The sequence below is a fragment of the Pholcus phalangioides genome, unplaced genomic scaffold (genome assembly GCF_987345545.1).
Source record: "Pholcus phalangioides strain wild (caught in Gottingen) unplaced genomic scaffold, Ppha-v1.0 ptg000017l_1, whole genome shotgun sequence".
Classification (NCBI taxonomy): domain Eukaryota; kingdom Metazoa; phylum Arthropoda; class Arachnida; order Araneae; family Pholcidae; genus Pholcus; species Pholcus phalangioides.
Window position 1 is genome coordinate 47,698,696 of NW_028301610.1, and position 20,930 is coordinate 47,719,625.

Below are 20,930 nucleotides of genomic sequence, written 5' to 3' on the forward strand. Positions count from 1 at the left end.
TTATATAAGTGGAGGAGCGACTTACGGTCTGCTCCCCATGATGTAGAAGAGATGACCTTCAAGAGGTTCATCGTCTTCATGCAACGAGCTCTCAACTGTGAAATATGAGGTTTAAATGTAAGTTTCTTGTCAAATGTAATTCCGAGGAATTTTGTATTCTCTACAATAGGTATTTGACTATTATTTAAAAATAATTGTGGGTCATCATGAAGCTCACGACGCCGGCAAAAATGCACAGCGACGGTTTTGTCTGCGGAGAAAGAGAAGCCGTTATTATGAGCCCACTTGCTGATCTTGTTGAGTGCGGTTTGTAATTGTCTCTCGGCTGACCTCATATTCACTGATTGATATGATATCAACAGATCATCCACGTATAGTGCGCCAGTGACTGACAACGGGAGTTGGTTCAACACCCCGTTGAGTCTTAAAATAAAAAGTGTTACACTTAAAATGCTACCTTGAGGTACACCTTGTTCTTGGATTTGGGGAGCTGATAATGTACTTCCGATCCGTACCTGGAAGATGCGTCGAGCGAGAAAGTTCTTAATGAAAATAGGCAAGTTGCCCCTCAAGCCGCAATTATAGAGGTCGGAAAGAATTCCGTGCCTCCAAGTACGATCGTAGGCCTTTTCTATATCGAAAAATATGGCTAGCATATGCACCCTCTTTACGAATGCTTGTCTTATTGATGTCTCAAGGCGTAATAGATTGCATGTTGTGGACCTGAACCGTCTAAAGCCGCTTTGATGTTTAGATAAAATATTGTTAACCTCAAGGTAGTGCATAAGGCGATAGTTGACCATGCGTTCCATGAGCTTACATAAACAACTGGTCAAAGCAATAGGTCTGTAACTGTTCGGTTGTTGAGGATTTTTGCCAGGCTTCGGGAATGCAAGAACTATGGCTGCTCGCCAGGTGTCAGGAAATGAATGACTGAGCCAGATCCGATTAAATAAAATGAGTAAATGTGACAGTGATTCTGGTGAGAGATGCCGAATCATGGAATAATGAATAGCATCGGGCCCTACAGCTGAGTCAGGACTTCGCTGCAAGGCCGTCGTCAGTTCATGAAGGGTGAACAATGAGTTGTATCCCTCCGGTGTAAAAGGCCGGAAGGTGTACGATGTACGTTCGGCCGATGATTTAATGGGATGAAACGATGGGGGATAGTTCGCATCGCTGGAAACAGCGGCGAAATGGGCGGCGATGGTATCCGCAATACCCCTCACATCGCTGATGATAGTGCCATTGGTGTCTAAAATATTGATGGGATGAGACTGATAATGACCATTGATTTTTCGGATCCGGTCCCAAATGATTTTGGATGAAGTAGATGAATTGATTCCCGTGGTAAACGTTTGCCAAGACTCGCGTTGAGCCTGGCGCCTGGTTCTTCTCGCTATCGCCTTTGCTTTTAAAAATGCCAACTTGTTGTCATGGGTAGGATACCGCCGGAACCTACTCCATGCTTTCTTTTGTGATTTAATCGTGAGATTACATTCGTGGTTCCACCAAGGTTTAGGAAATTTAGGAAGTTTCGAGGAGACTTTAGGTATTGTTTCATTTGCTGCAGAGATGATACAACTGGTCACAAGGTCGACACAGTGGTCGACGTCGGGTTGCGAAACCATATCCTCCGTGATTTCTGCCTTGACCGTGAAGTCTGCCCATCGGGCGGCCACAAGCTTCCACCGAGGAGGACCCTCAGGTATGCTATGGCTTCGATCAAGGCACTTAACCACTAGAGGAAAATGATTGCTCCCGTGGAGGTCCGGATCAACCGACCAGGACCAGTTGGGCAAGAGTGAAGGTGAGCATAACGATAAATCTATTGCAGTGAAACTATTGTTTGGGGCATGAAAATGAGTGAAACTGCCATCATTCATGATGGCGAGGTCCATGTCTTCTAACAGCCGTTCAACCATCTCGCCACGTGGGGTGTTGCTGTTAGAACCCCATATCATGTTATGTGCATTGAAGTCTCCAAGAAGAAAAAATGGTGGAGGTAATTGATCAATCAGATCTTCTAGATCTCTCTGTAAGATGGTGTCATTTGGTGGCAAATAAATGGAACAGATGGTAATTCTTAGGCCTGTAGAGATTTCCACCGCGATGGCTTGCAGGTTCGTGCGCAGCGTTAGAACGCGCGACGACACGTAATGTGGAACCAGCAAAGCAACACCGCGGCAGGCTCTACTCCCGTCATCGTAATCAATACGGAACAGGGAATGTCGCCTGATGTTCCATGTCTCCGAGGGCTTCGTAAAAGTTTCCTGGAGGGCCACGCAAACAGGATGATAGTGATTGATCAAATCCTTGAGATCTTCATAGTTGGATCTAAGACCACGAATGTTCCATTGGATTATGTTGGCCATAAATTAGGTAGAAGTAGACGGTTCGAGGTCTTTAAATTTATTCCGGTCTAGTTTCCGGCGAGTAGTACCGGAATCTGATCTATTGTCAAGGTCCATGTCACCAATTGACTTGTCATCAATTAGTGACACATTCTTGAGGGTGGGACATTTTATTGCTCTCTGTATCGCTTTTCTTGAATATCCGGTCTTTTTGGATTTATTTCCAGAATTAATCTTGGGTTTAGTAACAGTAGGTTTTTTGAATGTGTGCACTGTTGCTTTTCCTGCCTCTTCTTCGGAGGTAGTGGACTCCCTCCGTAATCCAGCAGAGCAACAGCAGCCACAACTATTACACGGTTGGTTAGATGATGATGTTTGAGTTGATGTATCAGCTATTGGTTCAGTCTGAGTTGTTACGGATGCTTTGGTGACATTGTTAGTCATATTAGCTGATGATGGATTTGTTAGCATATTAGAGTATGATCTAGTACCTATTGGAGTTTGGTTAGAGGTTATACGACGGCGTGCTTCGATATATGAGATGTTATTGAGGACCTTGATCTTCTGGATCTCTTTTTCTTCATTCCATTTCGGACACTTTCTGTCAAATGCGGGGTGGTTGCCACCGCAATTGACGCACTTGAATGGTGAATTAGTGCAGTTGTCCGAAATGTGGTCCTTCTCACCGCATTTTGCGCAGGTGGGTTGACTGCGGCACGCCGTTCGTGAGTGGCCGTATTTTTGGCAGTTAAAGCATCGAACAGGGTTAGGAATGTATGGCCGGATTTTGAGGTTATAATAACCTATTTTGATATCTTTCGGCAATGTTGGTGATGAGAATGTGAGAATTATGTTTCGTGTGGGAGCTGGATTGCCATCTTTGCGGCTCATAATATGTTTGGCAGATGTTACGCCTTGAGACGCCAGCTCTTGTGTTAGTTCTTCTTCATCCATGTTAATTAAGTTAGTATCTGAAATGACACCACGTGAATAATTCAACGTGGGATGGATTTTGACTGTTATTGGAATGTCTCCGAGAGATGTGAGCTTTTGAATGAGTTCGGCTTGTTTGGATGTGTTAGTCTCGATGAGAAGGTCTCCTGAACGAAGGGCCTTCACCGATTTTAAGGTACCAACTGTGCCATAGAGAGCTTTATCTATTACAAATGGTGATACTTTGGCCAGCGGTTTTTCAGCATCTGAAGAGTGCAGAAAGAAAAATGAGACAGTTGATGAATTTGAAGCAGTTACATTGACATGTGTTTGGTTTGAAGCAGTTCTTTGACGTTTTGGTGCATTTTGATTTTTTCCCATATTTGAATGGGTATGGTTCCACTCCCACCCACCATGCCCACCATGGAGCCCTACAAGGGGACGCGCACACGTAACCGGTGAAGGTTAGTAGCAACGTCAGGTTAGGTGGGAGCTATACACCACCAAAGCAGGCGAGCAGACGCGTTCAAGATCCAAGATCGTCGTGAAGCAGCACCAACAAACCTCAACGACGTCCGGCAGGCCCGGCCCCTCTACCTGCCCAGTAGTGTAACCCCTTCAGCCACCGAGGCGACCACAGCCGATTGACCTGGACGGGGCTAATCCAAGCCTCCCGTTTCGGCTGAATCCGAGGCCAAAGCTAGCGCATCAGGCTAACCAGGATCCCCATCTCCAGCCTTACGGGTCTCCACGCACGGCAAACACGCAGGTAGACAGCGTCCCAGACAGAGCATACGCTAGAAGCAACGCCCCGTCTGGGAGGACCCCTCCCCGCCTAAGCGGGGTCCACAATGAGGGGTTGGACACAAGACATAAACATGTACAGGACAAAACAAGACGCAAGACAAGTACTGTAAGATGTGTAGAAAAAACATGTAATCTTGGCTATTGAAAGTGAAGGATATGAGCACAAAAAGCGATGACAATGACGTGTGATAGATTTGGCGTTACCCAGGGTGCACCACGAGGAGGCCTATCACATTACACCCCGGCTCAGTTTGGACGGCTTGTTTTTTGTGTGTCCATTAAACTTCAATTCCTTTTTCTGCTCACTTGTACTTTAATAATTTGAATAAACAGAAAAAAATTTTTGTTAAAAAAATTTGGTTTAATTTTTTGTTCAGGACAAAAAAAATAAACCAACGGTGATTGATAAAGGAAGCAATTTTTATACAATCGCCTTTATTCTAAGAAGATACAGAACTGTTGTTTTCTTCAATGTACATACACTTAAATTCTGTATCACTCATATTTCTTTAAAAGTTGTGCAATTCTGCCCTGTTGGTTTAATTTTCTTACTTTCAAACTTTAAAATTCCAGTCAAGAAGATGGGAAGAGAGACAGAGAATATTCTCTCAAAGGACTACTATTATAAATTACTAGAGAATATTCTTATCAAAAATAATAATTATTCTCAAGTTATTTATCGAGATTATTTATTATAATACATGTTATTACATATGTTCTTGATAATACTCTGGAAAGATTTTGGTAACTGGAGAATATTCTCATCGCAGAGAATATTCAAGAATATTCTCTGGAAGGACTATTATTAACAACTTCAGAATAATTCTTATTATTTTCTATAAGAATATTCTCAAGTTATTTATAATAATAGTCCCAGAGAATATTCTTGAATATTCTCCAAAAGATTATTCTCGAAAATTTTACATCTCTAATATAAAATTTCTATTTGATAAGTTAATATTTAATAATTGTAAAAATCCATTTTCATTATAATTAATAAAGGGTGGCATGCAGTTTAGAATATGGTTATAATCTTTATGATAATATGATTTAAAACGAAAAGAATGGTACGTTTAATTTCGGGAATAGACAACGACCATACGTAAGCATAGCCATATTAGGATAAAATATGTTCAACTTGATAAACCCAATTAAAAATGGCATTGTCATTTTTCTGATTTTTAAGGGCAATAAAACTTTTTTTAGTTAGGATGTTATCGCCAAGACTGGCAATGTAAACCCATAAAAAAAATTAGAATTAAAAATAGAATTAATTTTATTACTGATTGTTTTAGAGTTGCTCTTGTCCAGTTTCATGTGGTATTATATAACCAGGTGTGTTTGATCTCAATCAGAAAATTCTCTTTAAAAAAGTTAAATGGAATTTTTCAATTTCATCAAAGTACTCGTGACTCAAAACGCCAGCACTGTACAATAACGCTAGGGAAACAACTGAGTTAAACAATTTCAAATGAGTTCTAAGGTTATTGCATTTAACTTTAAATAACAAAGGTGTTAAAGAGTTAATAGCAACTTTTGCTTTATTAATAAAAAAAGCAGCTATGGAGAAGGAACCAGAGGAAGAAAAAAGCGCGCCTAGATAAGTGTATTGTTTGGACACTCCTATTTCTTGATTTTTCCAGAACCATCAATCTAATTTGCAGATTTTGCCCCTTTTTCTAAAAATATAACTTTTCTTTTTCTTCAAATTAACTTCCAATTCAATACTTTCAAAAAAATTTAAAACTAAATTTATTTTTTGCTGTAGATTTTGCTTCATATCAGCAATCACGACCATAGGGAGGCCAATCATCTGAATAAAGCGGGATATGTACTTCAGTATTAGAATCCACAAAGAGTCAGTAATACCCAAATTTTCTAATAATGAAACTATATCATTGATATATAGCCTATAGAGAAAACAGATGAGGGATCAAGATCTCTCCCTGCAATACACCAGATTTTATAGGGAAACTTGGTGGAATCTCGTTAAAATGTACATATGCTTTTGATTTATCATAGAAATTTTTTTATAGTTAAAACAACCAGGGACTAATTCCATAATGAAGTAATTTCTCCCATAGAATGCTATAATTTACAGAATCGAATGTGTGACTGAGATCAATGAAAGTGGTATAAAATTTAAGTTTCTTTTTTGAAAATTGCAATTGAATTTATTTCTCTTATTTTGCTTGTGTAAACAGAGAAGATATAAATCTCATAGGCTTTCTGGAAGGACAATTGTCCCTTGGGGCCACACAGACGTCTTTATTGTTTGTGTGCGCGCTCAACTTCATATGTATATTTGTGTATTGTTAAATTAATTTAAAAAAAAATTAAAGAGTTCACAGTGAAAACGTGATCAATGCAGCCAAAACGCTCCCTAAATCCTGCGTGATAATCACTAATGATATTATTTTCACCTAACCAGAAGTTAAGTCATTGATTTAGAATGGAGGCGAAGATTTTGCACGTACAGCAAACTAGAGAAATTGCATGATAATTTGATACAAGATGAACGTCACCTTTTTTAAAAATGGGGTTGAGAATTAATTTTGACCATGCATTGGGGAATGTATTGGTTGATAATATTTTATTAAAAAGAATTAACAAAAGAAATTTAGAATTTTCTGACGAGCATATTAAAAATTCATTTCTAATGTAATGTCCAGGTACCTTATTTTGCTTGAGTTTTTTAAGATTATAATCAAGTTCATCCATGAGAATGCCCGATCTAAAATCAAATCTTTATAAGAAATTATGAGATCTCTCGCAGAGTCATAGGTGTACTTGAATTTACACTGATGTCCATAAATTAAGGATAATGCCAGCTCCGGCAAATAAAGGTTCAGAAACGAAACAAACGTTACTTATTCATAAAGTCCATTTATTAAACAAAAGATAAAGCCCAAAAATGATGGTGTATGTATGATACCATTCATAAAAACTACGATTTTTGCTCCCTGGAGCAATTGTAAAAAATATCTCCTTCACAAAAACTTACTATTACATGGTTGGTATGATGGTTAATACATTGTATGTCTCCCATCCGATGAAATACAGACCGTACAACGCCTAGGAATGCTGAGTATCAAATTATCGATCTGATCTTGGGGAAGATCACTACACTCTGCAAGCAATGCTCTCCGAAGTTCCGGTACACATATAAGAGGTGGTTGACGGGCTGCAACTCGTTGGCCAAGCATGTCCCACACATCGTCTATCGGATTCAAGTCAGGTGAGAATGCTGGCCATTCCATACGGGTGATATCCTCAGATTCAAGGCATTCATTTACGATGTTTGCTCGGTGAGGACGGGCGTTGTCATCCATGGACACAAATTCTGTGCCCATGGCACTCAGAAACAAACGTACATGTTGTTCCAGAATGATGTCCAGATAAATTTGGGCTTTCATGGTTCCGGGTTGAACATGCAGATCTGTTCTGGAACCCAGTATAATTCCACCCGAAACGAGCAATGCTGCGCCACCGTAACGGTGTCGTTCAATGATGTTGTTTTGGTGGTAACAGGTACCTGGCGTTCTCCATATGAAAGTCCGACGTGAATCAGACTGCAAGCTAAACCTGGACTTGTCGGAAAACATCACACAAGCCCACTGTGATGATGTCCACATTGCATGTTCTCTACTCCAGGCTAATCGCTGCCGACAGTGAGTTGCCGTGAGCGGAACACATCTGACAGGCCTGCGAGCATATCGACCAATATCTCCCAAACGTCTGTACACGGTTTGCCTTGAAACTGTGGTACCCGTGGCTGCAGATAGCTGACGAGACAGGTCAGATGCTGTGCTCCGTCTGCTTCTTTTGGCAGTTACTGCCAAATACCGGTCATCATTTGGCATTGTAACTCGGGGGCGACCTGTACTGTAACGTCTACTGACATTTCCGGTATCTATCTTGGAATCGGTGCCAAAGCCTAGAGATGACACTTTGGGCAATTCCAAGTTCCTCGGATACTTCCATCTGAGTACGCCCACATTCCAGGCAGCCGATAATTCTACCACGTAAAAAATCATCCACATGCGTCCTCTGTGTCATAACTATTCGCTTATGGCACTGAGCGCCTTACAGAACTCTTGTGAACAATTTCACTTCTTTGCCACCATTCCTTACATACCCCCCTCTTACACTCTCGTCATTGTGACGTACTATCGGCATCATCTGGTGGCTTCCTGAAATTTGCATATAATTCTTGCAGATGTGTGTGATAATTCTATAGGTGAAACTTTTGCTTTAGATTTCGATTTCCGTGTGATTCTGAATTATCCTTAATTTATGGGACATGAGTGTATTACAGGCATTACATTAATTTATTATAAAAGAGAAATTATAAGTCTTGAGTTTGTTTCCAGTCCAATGACTTACAGCAGAGTAATATCAGTAGATAGCATGTTTATTTCTTGAATAAAGTGCACAAGCCAGATAATAGATTAAGATAATAAATGCTAATAAAAATAGCAGACTAATATTCTATGAACCTCCTACCTCTCTAATCAGGACCACAACTAGAGGGGAGCAAAAGGGCCTCGTGCCCCGGGTGCTAGACCTGAGGGGGTGCAAATTTGATTCTGAAAACTCTTTTTCAACATTACGGGGGGGGGGGGGGGGGTGTCAAAATGTGCGCTCGGCCCGGGTGACCAAGCATCTAGTTGTGGCCCTGTCTCCAATACACAATCAACTACTGATCTATGAACCTACTATAAAAAAAGGGAAATTTTCCCAGAATCCCCTGGGTTTACTCTGATTGGAGGATAATGAGTGATGTCACATAATTGCTAATTTACGTATACTGATGACACTTTTTTAAAATGTATATGCACAAATTATCTCTTCAAACTCAAATTAAACAAATATTATCTCTAACTTGATAATTACACAAATTATACATACTGTATATACTCGTATATAAGCCGAGGTTTTTTTTGTGGAAAAATTCATTCCCTGAGTGGGAGGGGGGGGGGTGGTCGGCTTATACTCGGGTCAGTTTGTGATAAGAAAATATCGACCCTGCAATCAGTAGTCATTTTTGTAGCAGTGTTCGAGAAACCGGCATTATTGGTATAGGATATGTTCAAACCCCAAAGAACTGATGTCAAAGCCGAAGCAAAGAAATCGAAAATATCATTGGTTGGTGGTGGCTAACGTTGATTGTACAGCCTTAAAATGTGAGCATCAACAAGTCTCTCAAAGACTATTTGAGGAATTTGTAGATTGAATGGATGAGTTCCGATGATAAAGAAACTACAAAAAGTGGTGCCTTAAAGAAACATGACATTGGCCTAGTGTGGCAATGGGCACATAAGGCGTGGAATTCTGTTTTCACCGAAATTATCATCTGATCCTTCAAAAAGTGTTGCATCAGCAATACGATGGATGGAACTGAAGATGATATCCTCTTTGAAAGTGACAATGGCTATGACAGTCCAGATGAGGATAAAAACGAAGATGCTGCACCCACTATGATGATTTGATGGATTACGATGAGCTTGAAGACTCAGAAGAAACGGATTAAAAAGTTTGAATCATTTTCTATTGTAAATTTCCGTAAGCTATTCATTTTGCATGAAAAATATAAGAATTCTCTGAAATGCACAGATTTTTTTGGGGGTCGGCTTATACACGGGTTTTCAATTTATTGCGGTTTTAGTGGCCCTGAAGTGGGAGGGGTCGGCTTATACATGAGCATATACGGTAAATATATATACTTCATTTGAGCAAAAATACATAAGTATATAATTCTTTCAATCTAACAATAAGTGTACAAATTTTCAATTGAAATGTCTGGAATGATTTTGCTGTTCCTTCTAAATTTATTATTCACCAGAATTCCTTTGAATTTCTGGTAATCCTTAAATCAATATTGAAATCTAAAAAATAATTTTGCTTGTATCGTCTCAGGGTACTTTTGTAACTTTTCTTACAAGATATATAATTTAATCTATCATTTTCTGAAAGAGGACCTAAATCTCTTAATGATTTGTTTACATGATGTCAAAACATTTTTTTTACACTCATAATTGAACCATGGTTCATATAGCTTAAAGTTAGAGCCAGTATTTCTTTTTACCATGCCCACAGAGAGAGCAGTATTTTTTGATGGCATTCTCAATAACAGACCTATTTTTTCAACAGAGACTTGGAAAAAATTCTGGAGAGATTGTCTTTTTGGAATTTAATGTCCTATGGAGCTGTTCTCTGAGAGTAGGATTCCAAGTTAATTTGTTAATGGTTAATTTGCAAAGTTTTTCGTTATAATGTTTCAAAGACGTATTTGAATGAAAGGATGTAATCAAAGGGTTGTGGTCAGACTCAATCCAGTGAAAAATTTCAAATTTTTTTAGTAGGGGAGATCACATCATAATCAATGACACTAGACCCCTGCCCCCCCCCCCAAAAAAAAAAGTAAATTGTCCAATAAAATCACTTGCCATTCTTCCTTTTAGGATTGTCAATGAGCAATCATTACATAGATCCAAAAATAATTTACCATGAATATTTAAATTATTATCAAGAGATTTACAGATTAATAAAAGTGAACGATGAAAAATATTATCCCCCGTACATAGATCACCTAACATTACATCTACACACAATATAATATTAAAACCTTAGTCATTCAAATTGAAGATTACATTTTTTAGGGGGGGGGGGAAATTAAATGATCATAATCTGTGCCCGAGGGTAAATAAACTCCAGCAATAGCGATCTGAGACATTAATTTGTTTTATTTTATTAATTTTACAAACAATCCAGTTTTGTGATGAATCAAAATGTACACTATTTGAAATACCTGATTTGATTTCAAATATTATACTCCAGAGCATCTACCAAATTCATAAGTTCTATTTGCATTTACTTGAAATAACTAGGTCTTTCCAAATTATTGGTGACACTATATCTTTTGACATCCAGGTCTCAGAATGGAAATTTCAAAATTAGAAATATAGCAAAAAACATTTTGCGATTACTTGAAAATCCATTATTATTCCAGTAGAAAATAGTAAATTTGCTCTTTGGCTACCAAGATTTTTTTTTTTCAATAGTTTCATAGGAATTATCCTCTGGTTACCATTAGTTATATTATTTGGATTTAAAACAAAAATTGTCATTTTGATTTTCCTCATTTGAATTAACATTTGGATTGTTAATATTAAAAACATGGCACAGACCATCAACATTCAAAACAGCACTTTGGTTACAATGATCCTTTCCGGCGCGGTGTCCACATAGCGAAACCACCTTTTTAAAATTCCATCAAAAAATAACAAATTTTCACACAATAATCATTTAAATCTTATTAAATAGCTTAAGATTTAGATTTTCTGTCAGAGATGGCAGCATCATACTGGTTTTGTTTTGCAAGTGGTAAAAAAATCCGCCATTTTCTCTATTTTTATGATACTTGATTTAAAATTTATTTCCTAATAAAAAAAATGTTTCTTCAAAAATTGCGGATGGTTTTTTATAGATTTTGCCCTATATGTTGAAATCAATCCATTCAATAAACTTAAGAATAGTTTAAAATCAAATTATGGAAGTTTTAAAAAGGTGGTTCCATACTGAGGACCTCGCACACCTAGAGCAATGAGATACACCAAGTGACGTCAGTGTGAAACCACCTCTCTGAGACGAAGCTACCTTTGTTTTTCTTCATTTTCTCCCCTCTTTCTTGTTTACTAGAAAATGTGTGACAGCAGTATTTGTGGTGGAAATTTCGGGGGTTAGAATGGAAGACACAACATATGTTATTTTTTTGTCCCACACATAACCATTCTTTCATTCTAGTGGTTTTAGAGCAGCTTTTTCTTTTGACGACTACTGTCTATGCTCTCTCTACTGCTTTAATTTTATTATCTGGAATTTATTTTGCCTTTAGTCTCCCCCCCCCCCAACTGATTATTGGGCATTTATTATTTTTATTGGTGGTGTGAAAGGCCTATAAAATTTCTAAGTACAGTTGAAGCAATATTATACTAATTTCAGAGCTTCTCTCTGATCTGGAGTCTAATGCATCTGATGATACACCAGATAAAGAAAATAAAACAAAGCTTACTGCATGGATTATATAGAAAATGATGCTGATGTATACACTGCCCAATACCTGAATCCTCTCGACAATTTCCCATGGTTCAGGAGAAAAAACAAAAACCCAGATTTCAAGGAAGAAGTGGGACCATCTCAGTAAATTCTACCAATGCTGGATACATCGGCAATCTTGATGTTCTTATTCTTTTTTTCAGTGCCACTGATGGAAAATTTGGCATTTCAAATAAATTTATATGCCACTCAAGAAGGAAAATTTACACTGCCATCTCATTGAAAAAGACCAGCTATCAATATGCTTATGCTGATCATTTTGGCCTACAAAATCGGTGGAAAGGGAATTTTTCAAACAAAATGTTGCTTTTCCTGCATTACATCCTAGGGAAGCTTTCAGTGTTCTAGGTGTGCAGTGTCCCCGCTGTGCGACCACCTGTTGTTCGCTAGATTTTGATGAAAATAAAAGAATAGTTGCAAAACATTTATATGAGTCCTATGCATCAAGTATGTGAAGTTAGTTCGGCCAAAAAAAATTTTTTTTATATAGTGCCCCTCAAAGGGTTTTAATGCATCTCTTAAAACATCAGACCAGTGTACACAACGTATAATGTCTGATATGATCCCGCGCCATCTAACACGTGTTCCAACCTTTCTGATCTTAATATGCGTTAGGAGGTAGGGGGCGCAGATCTGACGAAATTTTGCTGGGGGGGGGGGGGGGCAAAAATGGACAACAACATGCTCCTAAGAAAACCCGGCTTTAAAAACAGATCTGCAGCTGTTCCCTAAACAATACTTAGATAAATACTCATAAATCCATAAAAATATATAGATCAATGCAATAAGCAATTAATATATAAGCAAAATTATACTTCACGACGGGTAAAACAAAACAAGGTGGTTTTAGGCTGATCTCTATATAATATTAGCTACAAGAAATAACTTGAAACTACTAACTTTTCGTATACTATTGCGATCACCTTGATTACTAATAATTAATCATTACACAAAGCTGCAACTTAAATATATTCGCCTTCTTCTTTAATTATACAGGGCTTTATGACATTCGCGGTCACAGAATCAAAACAAGTTACAATACAATACAATAATAATTATACAGGGCTCTCGGCTACTAGGACCATACCCTGATCATGAGAAAAAATAGAGGAGAAAATTGACAGGAAAGAAGATGCTCGATCATAGCAAGAACCACAAATAAAGCATTTTCACAAACAATGACAATAACAAAAGCATTAATAATGCCTCATAGTTAAACAGATAATGAAAAAAAAAAAAAAATTATTACAACAGTACAAAGTTACGAGTATGGAAAAAACTGGAGAGGGAGGAAAAAAAAAAAAATTATATATATACATATGCACATGCAAATAAGTAACAAAAGAAACAGTAGCACGCATTAGCCGAAACACTACGAAAACAAAGAATCAAAATACAACAATAAATATTAAAATGAAATGTACCTTACATTCAATGAAAGAACCTTAATACTGCTGTCACATAATTCATTAGGAGCAATCAGGAGAAATAAGTAAAAAAAATTATATATATAATAATAAAAAAAGGAACAAATACATCTGTTAAAAATAGCCCAGACTGATGGGAGGAAAAAAAAAAATTTTTAACAAGATAACAATGAATTCTTTTCACTGAAAGCGGAAAGTAAAACAAGAGAGAAAGAGGGGGGGGACACAAACATAAAGGCAACATTATCTACTTGATAACAATCCGGGGGGGGTGCTTAAAAAACCTTTTTTTTTTTAATGTTCGACGTTTCCTTGCTCTTGCCGCGGGCGAGAAGAGAGAATCGGTACAATCAATTGCACAAGAATTATTGGAACCAGGATCTTCATCAGATGGAAGGGGGTCATTAAAGTTTATACCTGAAAAAATACCTGAGGCCTCCATGGCCACATTTACATCTGAAGGTGGCATGCACGTGTTTTGGAGAGATGATTTAACTGAATTCACGATCACCGGTATCAAGGATCTAATAGAGTTATGAAGGGATTCTTGGAGACTGTAAGCTCCTTGAGAACGTTTTCACGAAGCGCATTTATTTCCTCATGTACCAGAGATATGATCTCAAGTTTCAAAGAGTTAATGTCCGACGACGTTGAAATATTACCACGACCAGCATACGACGAATTATTTGATTTACACCTTGCGCGTGCGATATTTATAGGGACGTGGTTTTCAGCTTTGTATTTGAGGACTTTAGCTTCAAAAATAAATGACGAACAATTCCGGTCAGTGGCTAGGTGTGAAGCTTTGCAGTTTATACAAGAAACTGAATTTTGACATAGCTCAAAGACATGGTCATCACCACCACACTTTTTACACAATTGAAGAGGGGCTCTACAAAACTTTTTTCGGTGCGAGTAACTAAAACATCTAGGGCATTGATTTGGATGATCGATGAAGCGACGGGGATGGAAAATCAAGAACCACAGTTTTACCTCACTTGGTATACTTTTACCAAGAATCGTAACTAATACTGTGTGTAAAGGATTATTGTCTTTGATGAAACGACGAACACTGATAACATGGAGGTTTTCACCAAGAAGCTCTTCAGCAATTTCGCTGACTGGAATATCAGTAGGAACATTATTGAGCACAAACTTAGATGAGATGGATTCCGTAAGAAGGAAAGGTTTAACCGGAATATCAAATATATTCTCAATGTTTAAGAACTCCTTCGCAATTTGTGGATTACCTGTGGTGATAAGAAGCTCACCAGCACGTGTGAAGCGGATTTCATGAATATCTTTGGAATTAGAGATTTGGCCACATATAAATTTTTTCAGTTCAATAGGTCTTGTTTTCGGAACGGCTACCGGACCCGAAAATTTGATAGTATACAAACACGCAGGTTCAATAAGATCGATGATTTCAGCATCACAAATCGAGGACGACCAAACATTAGAAAGGCTGGGCACCTTACCTTTGTTGGCCGAAGAAAAGGAATCCGCCTTGGCAGAACACATGGTTTTCGGGAACTCTTTGGCACCTTCAACCATAAATTGAATTAGTTTACCATTGTTTTCATCTTACAAACAACATGACCACGTGGGGTAACTAAGCCTTTATTTAACTGTATAAAAATTCACTTTGAAGCGAGAAGGAAAAAAAAAATTAAAATAAAATATAAAGCAGAAAATTTTTTTTTTTTAACACCGAACCGCACGATCCCAACAATCCTGTACTTGACCATCCAAAACAAGTTACAGTTACAGTTACAATACAATACAATAATAATTATACAGGGCTCTCGGCTACTATGACCATCCCCTGATCATTAAAAAAAAAAAATTGAGAATAGAGATGCCAGGATCATAACAAAAACATCTAGGAAATTAGAAAAAAGAAATTATACCTATCAATTATACATTAACAGTCAATAATAATAATAAAAAAAAATAATAATTGTCAAAATTGAATGATGATAAAAACCATGAATAATACATTGTCGCAGGTGATGACAACAACAAAAGCATAAGAATCATAGCACAGATAATGACAACAATAAAAGTATTGAAACAAAGCAAAGAATAGTAATACTGAAAAATTTATACACATACATATATATACACACACACACACACACACATATATATAGTGAGTATCGATAGGATGAAACTTGAATACCAACAACTAGACGAAACGGGAACTACGAGTGACGAAACGTTCAAAGAGAGGAATAATTAGGCTGACCATATTTCCTCGAGAGAAATACGGGACATCGGGATTCCAAATACGGGAAAATACGGGACATCGCCAATTATCGCCAAAAACGATGCCAAAACCAAACAAAGTTGCCAAATATTGTTGACATTACGGAAAAATCCCAATGGCGGGAAATGATGCATTACTGTAAATTGCAGTGGATTAAAATGTATTCCACGAAAAAAAAAAAAAAAAAAAAAGTTTACCAAGGCAAATGTGGGAGATTAATATCCCATATATAGTTGTAACTATCATAAAATAATTTATGAGTTGAAAAATACGTCGTGTGAAATATGGGAAAAACCGGGACACTTTTGCCAAAAAGTCGGGACGGCCAAAAAAAGAGAAAATACCGGGACTGTCCCGGGAAATACGGGACGTATGGTCACCCTAGGAATAATAATATTAGGAGGAGTCGACGCAAAATCTCGCCAACAAGAGACCGGAAAATGAAGATTGCGGAAAGTAGCATTACGCACAGAATCATAATGACTGCAATAAAAAAGAAAATGAGAAGCAGTTTCCAAATTGTTACAATGGCTACACAATGGACTATCCGCCCTATTAATGCGATGTAAATACTCAAAAAGAGGAGCCCTGTTACAGAGGAGCTTGTAAAACATATTTTCAAATTTACCGGACGAAAAAAAGGATGAATACAATTTGCAACAATCATAAAATAGACGGAAATCAGGAAGTGTATTTTTAAGTGATTGAGTGAAATATTTTTTATATCGGGATTTAAAAATTGAGATCAGATCTTCTGGGTAGAGGCTGGAAGGGGTTACACGCTGAGAAGAAGCCGCAGTGCGAACGTGACTATCAATAATCTCATTAAAAGTAATGCCAGAGTGACCAGGGACCCAGATAATAGAAATGTGATTAGAAAGAGAGCTTGTGAAAACAAGCTGGTAATAAAGAAGAAAAATGACTGTAGGAGAATGGAATGAGAACGCTCGTGCTGCAGAAATAACAGATTTGGAGTCTGAGATTATGACAATGGGTTGCCGAGAACCAGGAATAAAAAATCGGAGGCCAAGAATGATTGCAAGAGCTTCCCCGGTAAACACAGAAGAGCTAGAATTGATAAACCATGTCTTGACGACGTTAGTTAAGGGACAGAAAGCACCGCAGACAACTTGATTTTTCTTAGAGGCATCCGTGGCGATGATGATGGAAGATGGGTCCAAGGAGTCTAAATAGTGCTGGAACGAAAGTTGCAAAGAACCATGGGGGAAACTTTTCTGAAAATCCAAGTCATCAGTGATGAAAGAAACGTTTTGAAGATGCCAAGGGTAAAAATCAAAAATAGGTTGAAGAGTGCTTGTAAGATTGAAATCAATAGTCTCGGAAAAATTTTCCATTTTCATCCTCAGAACAGTTACAGTTGAATTAAGCAGGGCTATCGGCTGCAGTGACCATTCCCTGGCTGGGAGAGAGTAATGTGAGGTAAGTAATAAAAAAATAAAAAATTCAAAACAACAGTAGTAGCTTACTAAAAAAACACAAAGAATGGAAATAGATGATATGGAAAAGAAAATCTTCAGATCTAGGGGACGATGCTAGATCACTTTTGTGAGTTATGAGATGTAATCAAAACAAATTTGGCAAAAACATCTATTGCCATTCAACGTTTACCAAGAGCAAGTAGTTTTTAAGTAAAAACTATAACTTTTAATCACTGAGCTATAAGTCTTCTTCTTCTTCTTCAATTATACAGGGCTTTATGCCTTCGGGCCATCCCCTGTTAGAGAAAGAATATTCCACAAGAGCATAGAATATGTTATAAAATATACTAACGAAAGAGCTGTCATCAATCACAGAACACATAGGAATTCCAGCAATTTCCATTCTTCCCTCTTCTTCAGAAGGGTATGAAAAAAAAAAAGAAAAGAAAAGAAGAAAAAAAAAAAACACAAACCAGACGAAACAAACGCAGATGGAGATGTTATATGAGATGGAGAAGAAGTCTTCAGGCTTAGGGGACGATGCTAAGCCGCTTTAAAATGATATGATGACATGGAGTCCCTGGATGAGTGTGTGGTAACAAAAATGAAACCAAACAACCAAGGCAGAAAAGGACAAAAACCAAACGAGAGAAAGAAAAAGGGGGAGAGAAAAAAAAATAAAAACTCACGAAAAACGTTGACTAAGGGTAACAAACCTCTCAAAGCTACAGATAATGTTCTCAGATCTGCCTGAACAGAACTCGGACCAACACCTAACTGGTGGAGAAAGAGAATTAAAAGTTGAGAACCGAACCTGGGAGAACCTAATACAAGAAAACAAAAAATGAGAGGAAGTTTCAGGAATCTTGCATTGTAGACAGAGAGGGTTAGCCATTTTCCTAATACGATGTAGGTATTCGTTCAAGGTTCTATTGCAAATGAGTTTGTAAAATAAACATTCCAACCTTCTATTCGAAAACAAAGGGGAGAAGTTCTGGCAGCAGTTATAGAAGAAGCTAAACTCAGAAACTAAGAAAAGAGCATTGCGAATATTTTCCTTGAAGTAGCGATAGTAAATCGAACGAATGTCCTCCACATAAAGGCTAGAAGGTAGAAGATCAACAGTAGAAGAAGCTACAGTACGAACATGATTGTCAATAGTTTCATTAATGGCAATGCCCGAATGACTTGGGACCCAAATTAGTGATATGCTGTTAACCAAAGAACTAGTATGAACCAGTTGAGCATACAGGAGATGAGTCACCGTAGATGAATGAATAGAGAAATTGTCGAGAGCCATGATGACTGATTTGGAAGCCGTAAATATGAATATTGGAGAATTAGACGATTGAATGAAGGATCTGAGACCTAAAGTAATAGCAAGGGCCTCCGCAGTGAAAACTGAGGAGGCTTTATTAATGAACCAAGACTTGATAACTTTAGTAACCAAACAGAAAGCTCCACAAACCACTTGAGATGATTTAGACGCATCTGTAGCAATTACATGAGCATTCAGCGGCAGAGACTCAATGTACTCTTGGAATATTGTTTGATAAGGGATGGTAGACTTAGTTTTTTGAAAATTAAGACCCTCCGATATGAAATAGATATTTGAGGGTATCCACGGTCAAAAGGAATAAATTGGACGCAACATGGACCTATGGGAAAAACCAATGATTGAACCATTATTGAACTGTGATATTTTCCTAGCCAAAGATGGAGAGAGGCGACAAAAACCCGAATCCATATGGTTAGAGTGACCCTGCGTGGGAGAGGCTGTGGCAGAAATACAAGATAACCCAATTCTGAAGAGAATAGAATCCTGAAAGGAGGGTAGGGCGAGAATGGTTCTGAGTTTATCTATGCGAGTTGACGTAGGGAGGCCTAAGATAGATCTCATCGAGGAGTTATAGATGGTGTTTATCTTAGTGAGAGAAGATTTGGCTGCATTGAACCAAGCCACAGCTCCGTAACCAATGGTACCTCCAATGATGCTCATTAGCACAGGTTTGAGGAACTTGCAAGGAATATTTCTTGAGGAGTGAGAGATGGAGCGACAAATGTTTAAAGATAGAGTGCCCTTAGAACGCAGAGATGATAATTGTTTTTTCCAGGTGAGAGTACAATCCAGATGAACACCTAGAACTTTCAAGTACGGATCAAACGGAATGGATTCGCCATTAATGCTGAAAGAAGGAAAGTATGGAGGTCGTCTCCGTGAAAAAATAGAAAAACGAGATTTGGATAGAGAGATGCACAAGCCACTATTTTCAGCCCATCTGAGAATGTTAGGCAAGGTGTTCATCAATCTAGACTCAGCATACTTCCCATCTAACGCATTCATCTGAAGAAAAATATCATCAGCATACATAAAAAAATTAATGTCAGAATTAATATATGAGGTTATATCTAGTGTGAACAGAGTGAAAAGTACGGGGGAGAGGGTAGAACCCTGTAAAAGACCGCAGTTGGGAGCAAAAGCACCAGATCTGGAACCCCTCCAATGAATGACATGTTTACGGTTCGAGAGATAATTAAAGAGCCAAGTTAAAAATTTACCATGAAAGCCCAAGCGGGCTAATTTGGCAATGAGCAAATCATGCCTCACAGAATCATAAGCAGCTCTCAAATCTAGAGCAATAATGTAGCTAGTATAGCCCCTTTGGAGGGCATATGAAATGGAGAACACCATATCTTTCATGCAAACCTCAGCACCAGTTTTTGGTCGAAAACCATAAAAGTTTTTTGGAAAGAGCTCAAATCGTAATGCAATCCAGGTGATCCTAAAAAGAATGATTCTCTCAAAAATTTTGCTAATAGTGTTTATAAGGGTCAGAGGACGAAAGTTCTTCGGATCAGTTGTTGGTTTTCCTGACTTGGGAATGAAAATAATACGTCCTTCTTTAAAAGACGGCGGCACCAGCGATGAAGACCAAAGGGTATTAAAAGCATTCAGAAATTCAATCCCCTTATTTGGAAGGAGTTTATATACCTTCAATGGAACACCATCTGGACCAGGGGTCGTTGAACGACCAGAACAAATGGCTCTACGAATTTCCGTGGGAGTGAACGGTGCATCCATCTGAGCCTGGAACTCACGAGGAGGACCATAAAAAGTAACGGTGTGAGATCGGCCAGGTGAAGAGAAGTGGTTAAATTTTAAAAGTTGGATCTGTACGAGAGGATCGACATAACTATTATTAGCAATCTTGAAAATATGCCGGGAATCATCCCAAGTTTTCACCACGATATAACGGTGTCTACGCAAGACAGAAAAAAGGACTGAGGGCTGAGTAAAAGGATGAAGTTCTTGAGCCAGAGTCTTCAATCGTAGAATGCGAAGGTGGCGACGAAAAACAGAAGCTAATTTTTTATATTTAATCCAGTTGTCCTGAGAGGGCACACGGCGAAATAAGCGGAAAGCCCGTTTTTTTTCGATAAGAGCGATACGCCCTTCTTTATCCAACTTAAGCCAAGGTTGTTTCTTCCGGTACACAGAGTACCTAGCTGAGTTAACAATGGAAACAACATGATTGTAAATATTGTCGAAATCGTTAGTAGCGGGGATGACAGAGAGACCTGC

General features: G+C 38.1%; 1 protein-coding gene across 1 annotated transcript in view; it reads right to left on the reverse strand.

Moving 5' to 3' along the window:
- LOC149073988 (uncharacterized) overlaps window positions 1-13,198 on the reverse strand; it is a 74,949-nt gene extending 61,751 nt beyond the window's left edge. Inside the window, exon 1 of the mRNA XM_089247278.1 lies at window positions 13,113-13,198. The gene's annotated coding sequence lies outside the window, so the exon portion shown is untranslated. The remainder of the gene's footprint in view (window positions 1-13,112) is intronic.
- Between the last annotated feature and the right edge of the window lie 7,732 nt (window positions 13,199-20,930).